The 21,183-nt window shown below is 44.1% G+C and overlaps 1 non-coding gene across 1 annotated transcript; it reads left to right on the forward strand.

The window, feature by feature from the left end:
• Positions 1-16,016: 16,016 nt before the first annotated feature.
• LOC122106002 lies at positions 16,017-16,148 on the forward strand. Its single transcript, XR_006147107.1, has one exon. It is a non-coding gene; the product is annotated as a small nucleolar RNA SNORA51 (small nucleolar RNA).
• Positions 16,149-21,183: the final 5,035 nt, after the last annotated feature.

Raw genomic sequence — 21,183 nt, forward strand, 5'->3', positions numbered from 1 at the left:
TTCTGGGTTTCGGCTAATTAACTGGAGATTAAGAGGCTCACAGACTTTTCTGTCCAGGCTGGCTTCCCAGATCTCAGGCTCCTGAGCAGCTAGGATCATAGGTGTAAGCCACCAGCACCTAGTTTATTTACTGTTCCTAAAGAACAGATATTTTATTCATTGCCTGTCTTGGATCTTTGATACTTTTGCCCCTAAAACTGCCTGGCCTGTCTGCCCAGACCCGTCCCTCTTGCTAGCCTCCAATTTCTGGTACAGGTACTAACGTTCTTCTTTATTCTGCCCTAGTTTCCAGAGAAGCATGGGCTCGCGCCTCAAGGTCTCACTCATTTGCTTTCTTCCCATTTTGCAGTTCCTGGTTCCTTGCAATCTGCCCACTCCCAGATTGTGGCACAGATCCCCAAACTGCCACGGGCCACAGGCTCAAGATCTCTTCCTTCTGGCCAGTCATCTGAGGACAGACCAACGCTTCACAGCCTCTCCCCATGAACAGCTGCGTGAACTGAAGGGTCAACGAGAGGGTAAAGGTGGCTGCTGGCCAAGGCTTGGCTCAGCTGCAGGCAGGCCCTGCTTAGTCTGCCCATACCAGGGAGAGCTGCTTAGCACCCAGAGACTAAAAAGAAGAAACAGCTCCCTTGTCAGGAGTATGTTGACACATGATTAAGAATAATAACTCATGACACATCTGTGTTTAAAGGATGAAGAAGATGATCACTGCTTAATCTCATTTTTTCCCCAGTGAATAGGTGGAATGCAAGGGTGGATATGATAAATCTAATTAAATCACTGCAATCTTCTTCAATGTCTTAAAAATAGTAGTCTCAGGGAACTATGGGTTCCATATAATTTTTCAAATCTATCTATATGTATATATATATATATATATATATATATATATATACATAATTTTTATTTATTTTCGTACTGGGGGTTGAACCCAGGGCCTCCTGGCTTGTTTGTTTCTGTCAGTGGGGCCTGAACTCTGGGCCTGGGCACTGTCCCTGAGCTCTTCAGCTCAAGGCTAGCACTCTACCACTTAAGCCACAGCACCACTTCCGGCTTTTTCTGCTTATGTGGTGCTGAGGAATCAAACCCAGGGTCTCATGCATGCCAGGCAAGCGTTCTACCACTGAGCCACCTTCCCAGCCCCATAGATGAATTTTTTTTTTGACTAGAGAATCTTGAATTCCTGATAGGAAAAAAATTGAGTTATTTTTATTTAAAATGTTAATTGAAAATCAAGCACTTCCCTTCTAGCTTGAACCCACTGAGTGTGAGCCCTGTTTAAGGGGGAGTACAAAAAGGAAAAGCCCCCAAAGGGACCAACTGAAAGGAGTCGGAGTCCAGAGAGACACCACCTGGGAGTGAAGAAGGAAATTGTGCCAACTTACTGAGAAAGACGTTTGAGATGCCACCTACGTGGGGGGAGGGACAGGGGGAGGGAATCAAAGCACCACTTGATTTGCTTGGCAAAAGGAAGATGAGAATTGTAGAGACACATTTATAATCCAACCAAGTGGTTTAGGGGGAAAATGCAATGGAATATGGTATGTCAGATATATCTTTAGACTAGTGTCATAGTCCATTTTGTGTTGCTATAACAAACTCCCTGGGGCTATATAACTTAAAAAGTAAGTTTATGTGGATCATGATTTTTTTTTTCTTTTTGGTCAGTCATGGGGCTTGAACTCTAGGCCTGGGCGCTGTTCCTCAGCTCTTCAGCTCAAGGCGAGCACTCTGCCACTTGAGCCACAGTGCCACTTCCAGTTTTCTGAGTGGTTCATTGGAAATAAGAGTCTCACGGCCTTTCCTGCCCAGGCTGGCTTTGAACCGTGATCCTCAGATCTCAGCCTTCTGAATAGCTAGGATGACAGGTCCATGATTTTGATGGCTTGCGAATTCATCTGCTCAGCTCTGGTGAGGGGTCAGGCAAATAGCATGGCGCAAAGGGTCAGGCAAATGGCGTGGCGTGAGGGGCCAGGCGAATGACATGGCATCACAATGATCAACGCACATGCAGACCAGACCACAGCCAGAACCACTTCTAGTCACCTCTGCCTACAAGGGACCCTCATTTCACATAACTCCTTGACTCAGAGAGAGGAACAGAAGGATGGAACCTCCTTAGAAACCGCTACCTAAACTAGAGACCAAGTTCATAGTTGACAGAAAGGAAACCATGATATTAACATGAGCTAGGACAGGACCATTGGAAAGGGAAAATAGGGTCAACAGAGTGACTTGCTAACCAAGGAGTGTGGGACTGAAGCAGAAGAATCTAGAATCTCCAGGCTTCCTCATTCCCCAAGAGGTGAGCAGCCCATCACCCTCCCAGAGAAGGAAATGAAGGAAGACAACCGATTCTGAAGAAGGAAAGGATTGGGCCAGCTGTGGCCTGAGGAGTACGGACATTCTCGAACATCTGTTTTCTTTCACACAATTCACGCCACATTGCAATATGACTATTTTGTGAAGGAAAAACAAATGTCCCAAATTATAACCAGAATACTTTTTGTCCTTCAATACTCTAGACCTAGGTTGTGTGTGTATATGTGTGTGCGCACGTGTGCACGCATGCTCACTAGTACTAGGGCTTGAATTCAAGACGTAAGCACTGTCTCTTAGCTTTTTTTGCTACCATTTGAACCACAGCTCCACTTCCAGACTTTTGCTGATTAATTGGAGATAAGAATCTCATAGACTTTCCTACCCAGGCTGGCTTCAAATCACAATTCTCATATCTCAGCCTCTCAAGTAACTAGGATTATATATCAGCGCTTGGCCATTTATAGACTTTAAACCTTAAATGTAAATATACTCTTAAGACTATTTTGTTTCCAAAGGAAAAATCTCATTTTCCTTATTTCTTTTTTTTTGTTGTTGTGTTGTTGTGTTTTGGGGGGGTCCGGTCATGGGTCCTGAACTCTGGGCCTGGGTGCTGTCCCTCAACTCTTCAGCTCAAGGCTAGCACTCTACCACTTGAGCCACAGCGCCACTTCCGGTTTTTTTCTTTTTGCTTATGTGGTGCTGAGGAATCGAACCCAGGGCCTCATGCATGCAAGGCAAACACTCTACCACTGAGCCACCTTCCCAGCCCCATTTTCCTTATTTCATAGACATGAGTCAGTCACCTAAGTTTCAAAGTACTCTTACATCCCAGCACATGACTAAAAGATAGCTCTGCCACCGAAGGGTTAACAAGCAACAGGTATGTTGGTAAACACCTGGGAATTCTTGGGGAAAGGCAGTTTCTCTAACCATAAATGATCTTTCTAATATGTTTGGAAGTTCCTCAATTACAAAGGACCCTGTCAGACAAACACAATGTGTTCAGTGACTTCTAAATGAAGACACTGCCCCAGACACTAGTACATCATACCTGTAATCCTAGCCACTCAGGAGGCTGAGATCTAAGGATCATGATTCAAAGCCAGTCTGCACAGAAAAGTCTGTGAGACTTTCATCACCAATTAACTATTTTTTTAAAAAGTCAAAAGTGGAGCTGTGGCTCAAATGGTAGAGCACTAGCCTTGAGCCTAAAAGCTTAGGCATAGCACCCAGTCCCTGAGTTCAAGCCCTAGGACTGGCAAAAAAAGTAATGATGATGATGATGATGATGATAAAAATACTGTTTCTTAGATCATGGCATTCCATAGCAGAATTACAAATTTCTAAAGCAGCCCTGCACACTCAGGGCTGTGCACACATGAAGAGCAAGCCATCTTCTGGGGACCCCACTACCCCAGCCATGTGGCACCCCTACTGCTCAATGACACTCCTAACTGCAACCCCCCAACGACACTTTAACCAAAAGGAGAACAGAGTGCCGGCGGAACGTCCTTGCTTGGGCTTAGCCAGGGAGGGTGATACGACTTCAGATACAGCTAGGATGTGTGCGGGAAGAACTGACTGAGCCCAGAGGGGCCAGCATCCTCACCCAGCCACGGAGGGCGCGTGCTGAGAAGCGCGTCATCAGGCCAAGTCATCATCGTGCACACATCCCAGTGGTCATCACACAAACCTAAATGATGCAGGTCAGTCACTGAACATGGCCTCCTGGCGCAAGACAGAAACGCAATAAAAGGATGATTGAGGCCCAGTACCAACAGCACCCAGCAGAGTGTCTTAAGAAAGCTTTTCTTTATGGGCAGCAGTGTGCTCCAAGACAACAACAGAAGACCCAGTAAGCACAGTCAGTAGCAGAGTCGCTTATTATCATTAAGTGTTTGTTAGATGCTACCTAATTGTATGTGCTTTACTTTTATGGGACTGGCAGCAAGGTCACATGAGTGATGTCACCTTGGCCATGATGTCACCAGCTGAGGAACATGTCCGCTCCGTATTATAATCTTTTTGTTTGTGCTAGTACTGGGGCTTGAAGGCAGGGCCTCACAAGCTTGTTTAGCTTTTTCTTCTCAAGACTGCCATTTCAGCAACACCTCCAATTCTGGCTCTTGGTGATTCGTTGGAGACAAAAGTCTTAAGATTTGTCTGCCCGGACTGACTGAATCACGATCCTCAGATCTCTGCTTCCCGAGGAGCTAGGGCTACAGGTGCAAGCCACCAGCCCCTGGCTTTCCAGTATGATCCTACAGGACCATTATCTCATATGCTGTCCAGCACTGATCAAAATAACCTGCTCTGGCACAAAACCGAAAATGCCCCCAAAGAACTGCATTTGGGGGCTTAAGTAAAGGGCCACACGTACAAGAATGTAACAACCTCATTTGCTGTAAACAAAAAGGGGAGACCGCTCATTTCTACCTTTCATTTGTTCTTGAACAATAAACGAAGTGTGGTACATCCTTATCACGGAACGTTCTTTAACCACAACACAAGAATAAAATACAGAGAAATGCTACAACGTAGATAAACTTCAAAAGCATCATGCTAAATGACAGATGCCATTTGCAAAGACTCCCACATCAGATGGTTCCATGTATGTGAAAATCTGTGGAGTAGGTAAACTAGAAGACACAGAATTTAGACAGAGGAATCCTGGGGGCTGAAAGATGGAAGACCAAGGAACATCTGATTAATGGGCACAAGGTTTCTCTCTGGAGTAAAGAAAATGTGTTGGAACCAGACAGAGATGGCGGTTATACAGCATGATGATGTATCAAATGCCACTGGGTTGTTCACTTAAAATGGTTCATTTTATAATATGTAAATATCACCCTGGTTAAAAAATAATAGTTTTGAAAGGTTTGGAAGTATGGCTGAAGTGGTAAAACAATTACCTAGCAAGCACCAAGCCTGAGTTCAAACCCCAATACCACCAAAAAGATAAGATAAAAATTTAAGTAAATACAAGTGGGAGGGAACTTTGTGGCAATGGCAATCTGAGTATACGGGTACAGGAGAATGGAGCCCCCAAAACTGGTGTGCCATATATCAGCCCGCTCTACTTTGTAAAATAGCCCATTGGAAGTGGAGCATAATGGGGAGAATCCAGGCTGAGAGCACTGGGGCTCACACCTGTAATCCTAGCTACTCAGGAGGCTGAGATCTGAGAATCACAGTTCCAAACCAGCCTGAACAGAAAAGTCCTTGGGGACTCTTATCATCAATTAAATACCAAAAAAGCCAGCAGTGGAGCTGTAGTTCAAGTAGTACAATGCTAGCTTTGATCACAAAAGCTCAGAAACAGCATCTAGGCCCTAAGTTCAAACCCTTGGATTCACACACACACACACACACACACACACACACACACACACAATTGCGAACAACGATCCTAAAGATTGCTTCACACTGAGGTCTATTTTTGGCTTTTTTTTCCCCCAGCATGGTTTAGACAACACATTTCTTGGAATGAATTGAATTAATAGACCCTTTTCCTGCCCCTCCTACTCTTAGGAGTTCATGGACTGGACAGAATAAATGTGCTTCATGCTTCTTCTCGGTGAACTGGCACATGCTCAGCTTGGATAGAGAATTGCTCCATCATAGCTGGAGCTGGCAGAGACCCGCACTGGGAGATCCTAGTATCAGCCAAGTGAGGGTTGTGTGACCCTGACATCCATCTGGCCACTGTCCCTTCCCAGCCTGAGCTGCCTACCTCTCCCCTCCTTCCAACATCTACTCCTCACACAGCTGTGTGTCCTCTGGGGAAGGAAGTATGGTGGCTCTCGCCTCCCTGGGCTTGGGAACCTCTCTCATAAATAGCCTTCAGTTTTAAATCTACAATAAACTCCTGACAACCCACCAATGGATACAAACAAGACAAAACTGCACAATGCAATTCCTAGGCGGGAATGTCAGGGAAACTGGTAATGTCCAAGAATCCTAGATTCTGAGGCTCAGGGGTCATTAGCAGCAGATTTCTGAGAAACAAAAGCTTTCCCTGAACTCTGGGAGATGGAAGCAGACGCGGCCTTCAAGAATACTGGAGACTGGGGCAGGGAGTGGAGGGGCTGTGGCACAAGCACCTGCCAGCTGGGGCTCTCGGTCCTAGAGTCTGGGAGATGAATGGCTCCAGGTCAGGGGCCCCACCTCATTTTGTTCATTTCTTCTTTTAGGGGTGTGATCTCACTATGTAGCCCAGGCTGGCCTTGAACTTTCAGTCCTTCAGCCTCAGCCTTCCAAGGGATGCAGCTGCTTCTTCTTCTTCTTCTTCTTCTTCTTCTTCTTCTTCTTCTTCTTCTTCTTCTTCTTCTTCTTCCTCCTCCTCCTCCTCCTCCTCCTCCTCCTCCTCCTCCTCCTCCTCCTCCTCCTCCTCCTCCTCCTCCTCCTCCTCCTCCTCCTCCTCCTCCTCCTCCTCCTCCTCCTCCTCCTCCTCCTCCTCCTCCTCCTCCTCCTCCTCCTCCTCCTCCTCCTCCTCCTTCCTCTCTCTGTCTCTATCTCTCTTTGTCTCTCCTCTCTGTCTCTCTGTATCTGTCTGTCTGTCTATCTGTCTGTCTCTCTGTCTCTGTCTCTGTCTCTCTGTCTTTCTCTCTCTCCCTCTCTCTCTCTCTCCCTCTCTCTCTCTCTCTGGAGGGTGGTAGATCCTGAGCCTTGAACTCTGGGTCTGGGTGCTGTCTGGAGGCTCCTTTTGCTCAAAGCTAGCACTCTACCACTTGAGCCACAGCACCATTTCCGGTTTTTTTGGTGATTAATTAAAGAACCTCACGGACTTTCCTGCCCAGGCTGGCTTCAAACTGTGATTCTCAGAACTCAGTCTCCTGAGTAGCTAGGATGACAGGTGTGAGTCACCGGCGCCCGGCAGCCTGCTTCTTTCTTATTGAGCAGAATGGGTTGCAGTTGAATGTCTGAGTAGCTGGCCCTTTTCCCAGCAAGGCTGCTTTAGATGGCACTGGGAATCAGTTCCCCAGGCCACAGTCACCCCTTCTGCCAACTTCACCTGCTGTTGAAGAGACCCTAACAGAAAACTCTACAGACAAATCCATATTTGCATGTAGTTAAGATGAGGAAAGTGCCTTTTCCTCCACAAGGTTCCAGTCCCCTCCAGGAAACCCACCTCTCCAGGGAATCTACTCCAATGTGACCCCTTTCCCTCCTGTGTCTTTGATCTCTGCCTCTTTCTTCTCATCCTCAGATTTCACCTACAAGATTGGCCAGAATCAAAAGATTTCGGTACACACTCTGTTAGTATAGACCATCGGAAAGCAGACCCTCCTATTCATTGTCAGTGTGAATATAATTCAGTAAAGTCTTATGGGAGGCAATTTCACAGTATCTATCAGACGTATGATGCACCAACAATTTATTGCAGGTGCTTCATTCTATGAATTTACTCTACAGCTATTCCTTCTGAATGGGAAAGGATTGGGAATAAACTGATGTATCCCAATCAGTAACATTGGTCATAGAAGATTCTGAATATATTCAGTAGGTAAAAAAAATAACACATGATACAATTTTAAAAAATTAAAGGGCTACTTTGTTTTATCGTGGTCAGAACATTTCGCATGAGATCTTGTTTCTACAGGAAGACTTTATGTTTAAAATAATATGGGGGGGGGGGGAATCCACAGCAAAACCCAAGAGAAGGAATCTGAGAGGAAAACCTCAGAGCTATGTAGTGTTGTCAGTGGCTCTTCATGAGGGTCTGCGGGGCCTGGAATGCATTCCTCACACAGCCTGTGGGCTGAGTGGAGATGATCCTGTGCCCAGAGCTCACAGCCCGGACAAAGCAGCTTTCACCTGGCAAAGAAGTGGCTGGTCTTTGCTGGGTGTGTGGAGCCATTGCTGAGCAGAAACACATGGGAGAGAAATAAAAATCAAGGAAAAAGACGCAAACACTCCGCTCCAGGCAGGTCCTTTATATGCTAACAAACATGATTTGGGATTTTCTAATTTTAAAAATTCATAGAAACAAAACATCTACAGCCAGTGTGTTTTGTCTAAGGGGCTTTGGGGGTTCTTTGGTTTTGTTTTTCTTTTGTCTGTTTGTTTAATCAGAACTGGCTGTGGCTAGAATGAAAAATATTTTACAGGCTGTTTGCCTATAAAAGCTGGTCATATTAATCTTATAGGAATGAATGAGAAAAAGCCTGTGTGTGTGTGTGTGTGTGTGTGTGTGTGTGTGTGTGTGTGTGTGTAGGAGAGAGACAGAAAGACAGAGACAGAGAAAGACAGAGGAAGAGGGAGAGAAGGAAAGGGAGAGGGAGAAGAAGAGGGAAAGAGGGAGAGAGAGGGGAGAGGGAGAGGAAGGGGGGAGACAGGGGCTTGAACTCAGGACCTTGGCTCTGTAGCTAACCTTTTGCTCAAAGCTAGCACTCTGCCATTTGAACCATTAGCTCCATTTCAAGCTTTTTTTGGTAATTTAGTGGAGATAACAGTCTCACAGACTTTCCTTCCCAGGCTGGCTTTGAATGACGGTCCTCAGATCTCAGCCTCCTGAGTAGCTAGTATTACAGGCATGAGCCACTCAAGCCCAGCTGAAGACACCCCATTTTTAACAGCCTTCTTCCCTCAGGATAGCTTGGGTTTTAGTACATGGTTGATTTGAATGCTTTATTTAAAGGTAAATTGAGCAGATACGGGTGTCAAGGTAAGGTGATACATCACAGATGAAAAGTAACTCAAAGAAACAAGTGCTCTAGCCAGCCAGAACATTTTAAGAATGGTCGCTTGTCCTGTTCGCTCAGTGCTAGACAAAGAAGTGGCTGGCTGATGGCAAAAGAAGAGGGAAACTGTAAAACCACCTGTCTGAAATCCAGGGTGTGTGCGTGTACACACCACACTTCAGACCAGGCTGATTTCTCAGTGCAAGTCCTCCTCATCTCAGGAACACCACAAAAATGTATATCTGGTCATGCACCAATGGTATCTCATGGGCTCTAGTTGGTAGGTGTTCTGCACCTTGTGTGAACAGTATGCACCAAGGGATATGAGATGATGTTCATGGTTTGACAAAAAGCAACACCAAGAAAAAAAAACAAAAAAAAAAAAAATCCAAACTGATGTTTGGGGGAAAAGTCACAATGCAAAGTTGTAAGCAATCATAATGAGTTCCTGGGTAGATAGTTGATTTTCTTTTACAAACTGTATTTCCTGGAGGCTTTCTAATAAACGTCTAGGCTAAAAGTCTTGTTAATAATAAGCTAGGAATTAACTTGAACTTCTTAATGGCCATTTTCAAGTTGTCTAGAGCCAAGATTGCTGTAATTTATGAAAATATCTTCATAAAGTATTTGTTAAAACCCTGTGGAATGATTTCGGGGAGGACCTAGTTATAGAGGCACCAGACTCCATAGTCCTAACACAACTTTAAAAGTTTTCCCCTGCTGGGAAGGTGGCTCAGTGGTACAGTGCTTGCCTTGCATGCATGAGGCCCTGGGTTCAATTCCTCAGCACCACATAAGCAAAAGAAAAGTCGGAAGTGGCGCTATGGCCCAAGTGGTAGAGCACTAGCCTTGAGCTGAAGAGCTGAGGGACAGCACCCAGGCCCAGAGGTCAGGCCCATGACCGACAAAAATAAATAAATAAATAAGTTTTCCCGTTTGAATAGAAAGTTGGAAAAGAAAACTAAAAGTAAAGCATAGCTTTGAGTACTGACTGGAATATTTGAGTCAATATGGTAAAATGAATATTTTACAACAGAAGCAGAAGAAAAAGTACCATAAAAATAATGCCTATGGGAAATCATACTGCTCCCTTCAAAAATATAATATGTCAGCCGGGTACCAATGGCTCATGCCTATAATCCTAACTACTCAGGAGGCTGAGATCTGAGGATCACAGTTCAAAGTCAGCACAGGCGGGAAGTTCATGAATACACACACACACACACACACACACACACACACACACACACATACACACACACACACACACACACACACACACCAAAAGTAGAGCTGTGGCTCAAGTGGCAGAGTGCTAGCCTTGAGCCAAAAAAAAAAAAGCTTAGTGACAGTGACCACGACCTGAGTTCAAGCCCCAGAACTGTACACACGTATGCACTCACACAAAGTCTATTTTATTTCCTGCTACAATGCAAGCTCTCACTCAGGCAAGCCGTACTCTATGCCTCTGTAGAAGAGTGAGATTCCTTCATGAAGTCCTGTCAGGCTAGAAAAACGAAAACAAGAGCAAGTTGAGCTGAGGTCAAGCACTTGATGATGCCAACACCTCATGAAAAGAAGAAAAGCAGATCTGAGGGTGAGCAGAGGACAGAAAAATGAATATCCAAATACATTAAGTTCAAAACAGGACAAGCCTAAAGAAGACTAGTTTCTGGGACAAGAGCAAATTAAGCAGGGGCTCTATGAATTGGCAAGTCCAAGGTGACTAAGAAACACATGAGGTGTGGCTAAATCTACTCAGATATTTGCTGAGTGTCAAAATCTCTTCCTCTGCAACAGGTTCCCACTGGCTTTAAAGAAGCAGAATTCTGAAAATATCACAAAGGAGCCAAAAGCAATTAATACAAAATGGAGCCTTGGTTATGCGCAGACACTACCACTATAAGCTCCAAAAGGAAAATCGCATGGGAAAGACTGTCATAACTATTGCTTCAACTCTTAAGTGTAGCAGCCTTGAAACACCAAGCAAGACTAATGAAATACTCACCTATTACTCACTTGTCTAAAGTGAGGTATGAGCCAGGTATGGTGATACAAGCCTATAATCCAAACATTCAGGCACTGGAGGCAGAAGAACCCCGGGTTTGAGACCAGCTTGGTGACATAGGAGAGGGGAGGAGGGAAGTGATACACATAGTGATATACAGAGAAAGAGATACAGATACAGAGAGATATGATACATATACTGATATATACTGAGTATTTACAGCTAAGCACTGCTGTGTCAGGTGAGGGTAAAAAATTAAAAAAAGGAAGGCAAGGGGCTGGGAAGGTGGCTTAGTGGAAGAGGGCTTGCCTATGCATGAAGTCCTGGGTTCGATTCCTTAATATCAAATAAACAGAAATAGCCGGAAGTGGCACTGTGGCTCAAGTGGTAGAGTACTAGCCTTGAGCAAAAGAAGCTCAGGGACGGTGCCCAGGCCCTGAGTTCTAACCCCAGGACTGGGAGGAAAAAATGTGGGCAAGGGCAAGGCAAAATGGCAAGGTAGAACCCTTTTTTAAAAAAAAAAATCAGACTACATGAATGAGAAGAATTTAAGAAACAAAGGAAAAACTGTATTTTGGAAGAGCAAAAGTGGGGACGGGTACTAAGATCCACAAAGGAAGAATGTTCGGCTGGAAAGTGTGGTGAATCAGAAATGGCAGAGGGAGGTAAACAGAGTTTGCAATTCCAGCTCGGTCTCCCCGGGAGGAAAGGGCAGCCAAAGCCCCACAACCAAATAAGCCAGGCAACCTCCACAGTAACTATCAGAGGTCACGATGGGGTAAGCCCATGGATCCCACAGACCTCACCTCTGTGGAAGGATGTGGGAGGTCTTTGTCTCCCCGTGTGACAGGCCAACCTCAGATGAGACAGCCTTTAGCTCCCCACATCTCAGAGAGCAGCAGGGAAGTGCCTGCCACCCTGTGCCTCCTACTGGAGTCTGTAGAGGAGATCAGATCACTTAGCTGTGTGCACCTAGTCCATTGCACCCGAGAACTTAATACAACCAAGACCCAGGGACCTCTGAATCACCCACCCACAGCATTCAGAGGGAAGAATCTCACCAGAGGTGGACATGGCTCAGGAGAGACTTTTTTCTTAGAGACAAACTGAGAGCTCACAGTGGGAACTTGGGAAGAAAGTCCACAACCACCACACAGGTAGAAAGCACAAACTAAGGGGCTTCCAGAGTTATCAGCTCACTGTTGCTGCTTGTCCAGAGGCAGATATGGGGTGAGAGGTTCTAACTCAAGCAAGCTGAGGGCATCTGGTGGGAGCTATGGAAGCAGCGAGGGGCTTGGTGGTCAGGATCCCCTCCCTGTCCAACGCAGGCAAGCTGAGCGCTTAAAGCAGCGTCAGGATCTCAGGCAGTGACAGACAGGCCTGAGGGATGGCCGTCCTGCTATCCCTGGGTAAGTCCCAGTGCCCCAGGACCACTGCAGAAACAATGCTAAGTCTCCAGCTGGCAGAGTGTTTGGCATCTGGTGGCTTTGAGGGTTTGCTGCTAGTTAGAACTGAAAGCTCTTAGCAAGCTCAGTACTCAGCACCCTAGCTGTTCACTCACATGGACACATTATGGAGACAGCCTGAGAGTTGACCACATGCCACCACAGGAGGCACAAACTTGGCCTGGCCCCTAAATATCAGCCACGGTTTCTAGCATAACAAGAAGTGAATATCTTAGATATGAGACCCTTGTCCGTTGTATGGCTAGTGAAGATCTTCTCCCAATCCATGGGCTTTCTATTGATCTTGCTAGCTATGTCCTTTGCCATGCAGAAGCTCTGCAATTTCATGCAATCCCATTTGTCCAACCTTTCTTTGATTTGTTGTGTTTCTGGGTCTCTATTAAGAAAATTTCGGCCTGTGCCAAGGAGACCTAGGGTTTCTCCTGTTCCATCCTGTAATGTTTTCAGAGTGTCTGCTTTAACTCCGAGGTCTTTGATCCATTTGGAGTTGATTCTGGTGCAGGGTGATATATAAGGATCTAGCTTTAGTTTTCTACAAGTAGTTATCACAAACAAGACCATACTAAAGCTACCAGCACAACTATGTTTATTGCAGCATTATTTACCCTAGCTAAGATATGGAACCAACCCAGATGCCCCTCAGTAGATGAATGGATCAAGAAAATGTGGTATATATACACAATGGAATTCTATGCCTCCATCAGAAAGAATGACATTGCCCCATTTGTTAGAAAATGGAAAGACTTGGAAAAAATTATATTGAGTGAAGTAAGCCAGGCCCAAAGAAACATAGGTCCCATGGTTATTTGCAATAACTAGTATATGTCTGAGACATATGTCAGATAAGTTGATGTTAGGGGAATGAACCCCAAGATAAGTATTCAAATGCTTTTTTTTCCTTTCATGCATTGTTTCTAACATATTTACAAGATGATTTCTATGTTGCTTTGTATGTCCCTCCCCCACAGTATAACCCCTGCTTTCACTGTATTTGATATTGGTATAATTTGTGGAGGGGAATGGAAAAAACAAATCGTGTAACTAGGGATACAAGTGGACCCATTGCAACAATGAGATGTACAAGTCATTATGTCGAAAAATGAACTTTACAACTTTGGCAGGGGAGGGGGGGAGGATCAGGTGGGGAGAGGTGGGGAATATGGGAAGGGATGGGAAGGGGAAACAAAGAAGAGGCAACAATGCTTGATAAGAAATAAACTCATTATCTTGCCCATGTCATTGTAACTCCTCTGTATGGTATTCTCACAATAAAATTTTTTTTTAAATGGTTAAAGGAGAAAAAAAAAAAGAAGTGCATATCTAACTTGGATGCTATGCACAGAAGTGCATAGCTGACCCTTGACCTCAGCTCACATCCATATACAAGACAATACAAGAGACACAGCTACTACTCAACTATAATAGCAGTGTAGGAAGGCCTGACCTGGTACCATATGGACAAAAGTTGGGATGCTGAGCTATCCCCAAGTCCACAGAGAGAAAAATGCATCCCTCCTAATATCTCTAACTAAAACCTGAAAACACTTATTAAAACCTGCATCCAACAAACTGGCCTCAGATGCATAAATCCCAGTGCAGTAACATAAGAAATATGAAAACAAAAGAACAAGGTAGTACCAGGCTCCAGTGGCTCACACCTATAAACCAAGCTACTCAGGAGGCTGAGGTCTGGGGATCTTAATTCAAAGCCAGTTCAAGCAGGAAAGTCCATGAGACTCTTATCTCCATTGAACCACCAGAAAACCAGAAGTGACACAGTGTATCAAAGTGGCAGAGCACTAGCATTTAGCAAAAAGTGCTCAGGGACAGTGCCCAGGCCTAGTTCAAGCCCAATGACTGACAAAAAAAAAAGACAGCAAGACACTTCTGAAAGTCAACAATCTCACAGTAATAGACACCAAGGATAGTAGAAAGGAAGAAAACCCAGAAGAACTCCAAAACAGGATCACAAAAATGATCAATGAAATGAATAAGGACAAGTATGAAGAGATAATAAATTCAGAGAAGAGTGGGGCACTGATGGCTCATATCTGTAATCCTAGCTATTCAGGAGGTTAAGATCTGAGGATTGTGGTTTTAAACCAGCCCAGACAGAAAAAGTCCATGAGACTTATCTCACCAAACCAAACAAAACCAAACCAAACCAAACAAAAAACAGATGGAGCTGTGGCTCAAGTGGTTGAGCAAATAAGCTCAGGGACAGTGCCCAGAATTGGAGTTCAAGCCCCAGCACCACCCCCTACACACACACACACACACACACACACACACACACACACACACACACACACACACACACACACACACACACACAGAGGAGAGGATACAAATGAACGGCTGAAAAAACGCAAAGAGAATACAAATAATTAAAGTAATAAAAAAAGAGTACAGGAGGGTTGGGAATGTGGCTTAGTGATACAGTGTTTGCATGAAGCCCTGGGTTCCATTCCTCAGTACCACATAAACAGAAAAAAAAAAGCCAGAAATGGCACTGAGGCTCAAGTGGCAGAGTGAGCAAAAGTGAGCAAAAGAAGCTCAGGGACAGTGCCCAGACCCTGAATTCAAGCTCCAGGATTGGGGGGAGGGGGGAAGAAGTACAGGATATGAAAAAGACATTGAGTAAGAAATTCAATATAGGGCTGGGAAGGTGGCTCAGTGGTAGAGTGCTTGCCTTGCATGCATGAGGCCCTGGGTTCCATTCCTCAGCACCACATAAGCAAAAAGAAAAAAGCCGGAAGTGGCGCTGTGACTCAAGTGGTAGAGCGCTTGCCTTGAGCTGAAGAGCTGAGGGACAGCGCCCAGGCCCAGAGTTCAGGCCCCACGACCGGATCAAAAAAATAAATAAATAAATACAAGAAATTAAAAAAAAAAAGAAATTCAATATAGAAATCCTGAGAATTAAATAAGTTCTAGAAATGAAAAGTTCAATTAATTAATTTTAAAACTCTGTAGAGAAGTGGCACTGTGGCTCAAGTGGTAGAGCGCTAGCCTTGAGCTGAAGAGCTGAGGGACAATGCCCAGGCCCAGAGTTCAAGCCCCACAACCTGACCCAAAAAAAACAACTCTGTGGAAAGTCTCTCCAGTAAAGTAAATCAAACTAAAGACAGAATATCAGGGTTCAAAGACAAGGTAGAAGTTTATTAGAACAATTAAGAAGAAGACATAAGAAAAATAAAAATAAAAAGTGTGAGTGAGATATGGAAAAAAACCCACTGGAATGCTATTAAGAGCCCAAACTTTAGAATGATGGGCATAGAAGAAGAAGATGTGAAAGCTAATGGCTGGAAAGTGTGTTCAACAAAATAATAAGAGAAAATTCCCCAAATCCTGCAAAGGAAACAGCCAACCAGGTACTGAACACTTTCAAGATACTCAACAGTAGACCAGAAGACAACCATTGCAATATGTATTATAGTTAAAATAGTAAATGTTCAGAACAAAGGAATACCAAAAACTGTAAGAAAGAAGAGCCAAGTCACATGGAATGGTAAGCCCATCACAATAATGGTATAAGGCCTCCTGGTGCTTACCACAGGCTGTGTTCTTACACTGACTGTATAGAAAGAGGAGGCAGAGTAAACTTGCTCCATATACACCTCAGCCCAGGCCTTGGGCCTAGTCTGTATTGTGAATGGGGAAACACTGGCTAGGGAAAAATAAAAACAGCAGCCTTCTCTCCAGAGACCTTAAGAGCAAATAGGACATGAAATGAGATAGTTTAAGAGCTGAAAGTAAACAACTGTCAACCTAGATTGCTCTACCCCCCAAAAAAGCCAATATTCATAATTGAAGGACAAATAAGAAACGTCCATGCTAAATAAATCTCACTTTTTTTTTTTTTTTTGCCAGTCCTAAGGCTTGAAATCAGGGCCTGGAAACTGTCCCTGAGCTTCTTTTGCTCAAGTCTAGCATTCTACCACTTGAGCCACAGCACCACTTTCGGCCTTTTCTGTTTATGTGGTACTGAGGAATCGAATCCAGGGCATCATGCATGCTAGGCAAGCACTCTGCCACTAAGCCACATTCCCAGCCATCTAACCTAATTTACGACTTAAAAGAATCCTACACACAAAAAGAAAAGATAAACATAACTAGAAAAATGGAAGAAAATAAATCCAACCAGATGGGGAAATAAACAAATTAAGAGTAGTAAAGAATCAAACACTACAAAAACAACAAAATGCAAAATGGGGGCTGGGAAGGTGGCTCAGTGGTAGAGCACTTGCCTTACATGGATGAGGACCTGGGTTCAATTTCTCAGCACCACATAAGCAAAAAGAAAAAAAGCCGGAAGTGGCGCTGTGGCACAAGTGGTAGAGCACTAGCCTTGAGCTGAAGAGCTGAGGGACAGCACCCAAGCCAAGAGTTCAGGCCCCACAACCAGACCCAAAAAAAAAAAAAAAAAAAAAAAAAAAAATGGCTGGATGCCAGTGGCTCACGCCTGTAATCCTAGCTACTCAGGATGCTGAGTCTTGAGGATCCAGGTTTGAAGCCAGCCCAGGCAGGAAAGGCTGTGAGATTCTTATCTCCAATTAACTACCAGGAAACCAGAAGTGGCGCTGTGGCTCAAGTGGTAGAGGGCTTGCCTTGAACTGAAGAGCTCAAGGACAACGCCTAAGCCCAGAGTTCAAGCCCTATGACTGTTCCAAAAAAAGAAAAAAAGCATAACTCCATCATGTGTTGCCTATAAGAAATGGCAAAAATAAACATTGGCTTAGGGTTAAAGGATGGGAAAAAAACTACAAGCAAATGGACCCCAAAAGCAGGCAGGAGTGTCTGCACTCATTTTTTTTTTTTTAGGGGGCCTGAACTCTGGGCCTGGGCACTATCCCTCAGCTCTTCAGCTCAAGGCTAGTGCTCTACCACTTGAGCCACAGTGCCACTTCCTGCTTTTTTCTTTTTGCTTATGTGGTGCTGAGGAATCAAACCCAGGGCCTCATGCATGCAAAGCAAGCGCTCTACCACTGAGCCACCTTCCCAGCCCTGCACTCATTTTTGACAAAGTAGACTTCAAACCAAAATGAGTCAGAAGAGACAAAGATCATTTCATATTAATAAAGAGAACAATCAGTCAAGAGGAAATAGCAATTAACAACATCTATGCACCAAATGTCAGTGTACCCAACTGCATTAAACAAACTACTAGATTTAAAAGCATAAGAAGAACCCCAACACAATGACTGTGGGAGACTTCAATACCCCACTCTCACAAATAGACAGGTCATCAAAACAAAACCAGAAAAGAAACTCAGAATTAAATGGCACCATAAAGGAAGAGAAGGGGCTGGGAAGGTGGCTGAGTGGTAGAGAGCTTGCCTTGTATGCCTGAGGCCCTGGCTTCGATTCCTCAGCACCACATAAGCAAAAAAAGAAAAAAGCTGGAAGTAGCACTGTGGCTCAAGTGGTAGAGTGTAGCCTTGAGCTGAAGAGCTGAGGGACAGTGCCCAGGCCCAGAGTTCAGGCCCCACAACCGGACCCAAAAATAAATAAATAAATAAAAAGAAATAGAATTCAAAAGCAAAAGAGGCTACAGGGCAGGCACCAGAGGTTCATGCCTTTCATCCTAGCTTTTCAGGAGGCTGAGGTTTGAGGATTGTGTTTCAAAGCCACCCTGGACAGGAAAGTTTGTGAGATTTTTTATATCCAATTAATCACCCAAAAGCTAGAAGTAGGGCTGTCGCTAAATAGCTTACGGATAGCGCCCAAGCCATGAGTTCAAGCCCCAGTACCAGCACAACAAAATAAAAATTAAAAATATATGTGCTCATACCAAGGGCTGTTTTTTTGTTTGTTTGTTGCTGTTATTCTTGTCTTGGTGATACACAGGATTGAATTCAAGGTTTCCTACATGGACAATAAGTATTCTGTCAATGCGAACTTTATTTTTAGTACTATCGTGCTAATTTTCCCAGGCTGGCCTCAAACTTGAAATCCTCCTGCCTCCGTTTCCTAAGAAATCCTAGCATTACAAGTTTTTACCTAAACCTTGCCCAGCTCATCAAAGTTTGTTTTACGGTCATTAATAAGAAAACCAACAGAACAACAAAATGATTCCAAGTCAGACACAGAAATGGATTTACATGTAGTATATAAAAGAAAAGGAGGCTAGAATCATGAGTTTGAGACCAGCCAGGGCTACATAATGAGATCCTATCTCAAAAATATCTCAAAAAACATATAGTTGAAGAAATAATCAAGTGAGCCTCAAGCTCAGGAACAAATTGGATGGCTTACACCTATAATTCTAGCTACTCCAGAGGCTGAGCTCTGAGGATCATGGTTCAAAGCCAGCCCAGACAGGAAAGTCTGTGAGACTCTGTTTTTTGTCTTTTTATTTATTTTATTTTATTGTAAAGATTCTGTACAGAGGGGTTACAGTTACATGAGTAAGGTAATGAGTACATTTCTTGTCAAGCATTATTACACCATCCTTTATTTTTTTCCTACTATCCTTTACAACTCCTCAGTGAGACTCTTATCCCCAGTTAGCCACCAGAAAAAAAATAGAAGTAGAACTGTGGCTCTACTTCTTGAGCTTTTTTGCTCTAGGACAGCACCCAGTCCCTGAGTTCAAGCCCCATAGCCAACTGAAGAAAGAAAGAAATCAGAGTCCAAATACACATCAAAATATGGTGGCTCTGTTAGGTCCAGGATTCTGGGTTATATCTCTTTCGTCACCTCAGAAGAAAGCAAGAAGACTTCCTAATTGATCGGTTCTAAAACATGAATATGTTTAAGAATCAAGCTATATTAAATAATAGCTTCCCACGTCTTATCCCAATTTAAAAAATGCTAACATCACCACTCATTATAGCAAAAAATAAAACATGGAAAGAACTTAAATGCCTCACAATATATGAACAAACTGATACATTCATAGAATGAAATATCATAGTAAATAGGAATATAATAAACAACAGAAAGGACTATCAAACCATACCCAACAACATGGTGAGCCCCACATACAGGTCCTCTCTCACCAAAGCTCCTCTAGCTACTGCCAGAGCCAAATATCCAAACTTCCAGCCACAGTGTGGCACTGTCCTCTGAGGAGACCAACCAGTCCATTGCAGGTTGGGTCATTTCTTCCCTGGAAAAGACAGAAATTCATCTGGCTGGGATGGCATGGATACTGAATATACATTTTCCTTCCCAGATCTCAATGTCTGTAGTCAAGATCTAAAGGATTCTAGCTACTAAAATAAAATGTCTCATAGCCAAATAGAACCAAAGGACTCACTAGCTACAGCCATGGGCATGAAAACTATGTGATTGCTGATCCTATTAGATATCATATCACCAAGAGGCCAGTGATGAGAAAGGAGGTCCTTTTAAAGAAGTAGCTAGGGAGGGGAGACCAGCTAGCAATAATATCCTGTGAAGACAGAGCATCGTCTACTAGCATCACATAACAGCCCAGCTGTGATATGTTACTATGTTCACAGAAATTGGAATGACTCCCTTGCCTTCACCCCAGCTCCCTACTTGGGGAATTAACACTTCCTACTCTACAGCACTGAGCATTGTGAACACACGAGTCCTTATTCCCAGTGCTAGTGGCCCTTCCACCCCAGACGCAGTAGAAATCCCATGGAGCTTTAAGCCATGGCTGACACCAGTCATGTGAAAATTCCTTTTACTCAGAGACCAAGAGTCAAGAAGGCAAGGGGGAAAAAGTAGATAGGCAGATCTGTTGCTGCACATATACACCAAATATTTGGGACATCTCTTTGTCAAGTGTGTGCCAAGTTTCAAAGGTGAATGTACAGGTGTCTGTCCATCCCTTCCCGGATGACAACCCATGCCAAAGTGGCTTGGGTTCGCTTATGACTGTCTTTTTTTTTTTTTTTTTTTGGTTGGTCCTGGGGCTTGAGCACTGTCCTTGAGTTGTTTTTGCTCCTGGCTAGTGCTCTACCACTTGGAGCCACAACTCCACTTCCTGTTTGGGGATGGTTAATTGGAGATAAAGAGTCTCATGGATTTTTCTTCCTTGGCTGGCTTTGAACCATGATCATCAGATCTCAGCTTCCTGAGTAGCTAAGGTTATAGGCCTGAGCCACCAGTGCCTGGCTCTGTCTTTTTAAAAATTGAAAATGTCCCTTTTCAGCAGATTGAAAGAACCCCCTTTTCAACTCTGTCTCTGTGTAGACATTCTCAGGTTTACCAAAGAAGTGGACAAATGATATTGGGGCATGCTGAGGTAAGTGGTTCTCTCTCTTGAATTGAAAAGCCGGATGGGGCCAATGTCATCAGCTTTTCAAGAGTTTCTCCATTCACCTCTGTAGCTCTCTCCATCCCAGCTTCAAATCAAGATGTTCTGTCACCTTCCTCTCCTCTCCTCACATCCAGTTCCTGGCTTTGAGGGGTCCAATCTCAACCAAACTTGTTTGATCTTCTTCCTTATCTAAAAAAAAAAAACCCTCATGATATCTGCAGTTGGAAAAGCTGCAATCTCTTATGTCTTGCCCAGTCTTCCAAAAGGCTTTCTTCTCAAGGGTTAAACCATTAAATGGCTCCTAGCTCTACCTAGAGTGTAAAGACTTCCCTCCCTTGCTGGCTGGTTTCAGATGACAATGATAAGAAGCCTGGCAGGGCTTCCAGCTGTGCCCTGGCCTCTGTACAAGGCCTGTGTGTGGTCTGATTCCCACAGGTGTATGCCCACGAGTCTGAAAGCCACAGT

Source organism: Dipodomys spectabilis, unplaced genomic scaffold, assembly GCF_019054845.1.
Source record: "Dipodomys spectabilis isolate Male_0828 unplaced genomic scaffold, ASM1905484v1 ptg000034l, whole genome shotgun sequence".
In the NCBI taxonomy this organism is placed as follows: Eukaryota; Metazoa; Chordata; class Mammalia; order Rodentia; family Heteromyidae; genus Dipodomys; species Dipodomys spectabilis.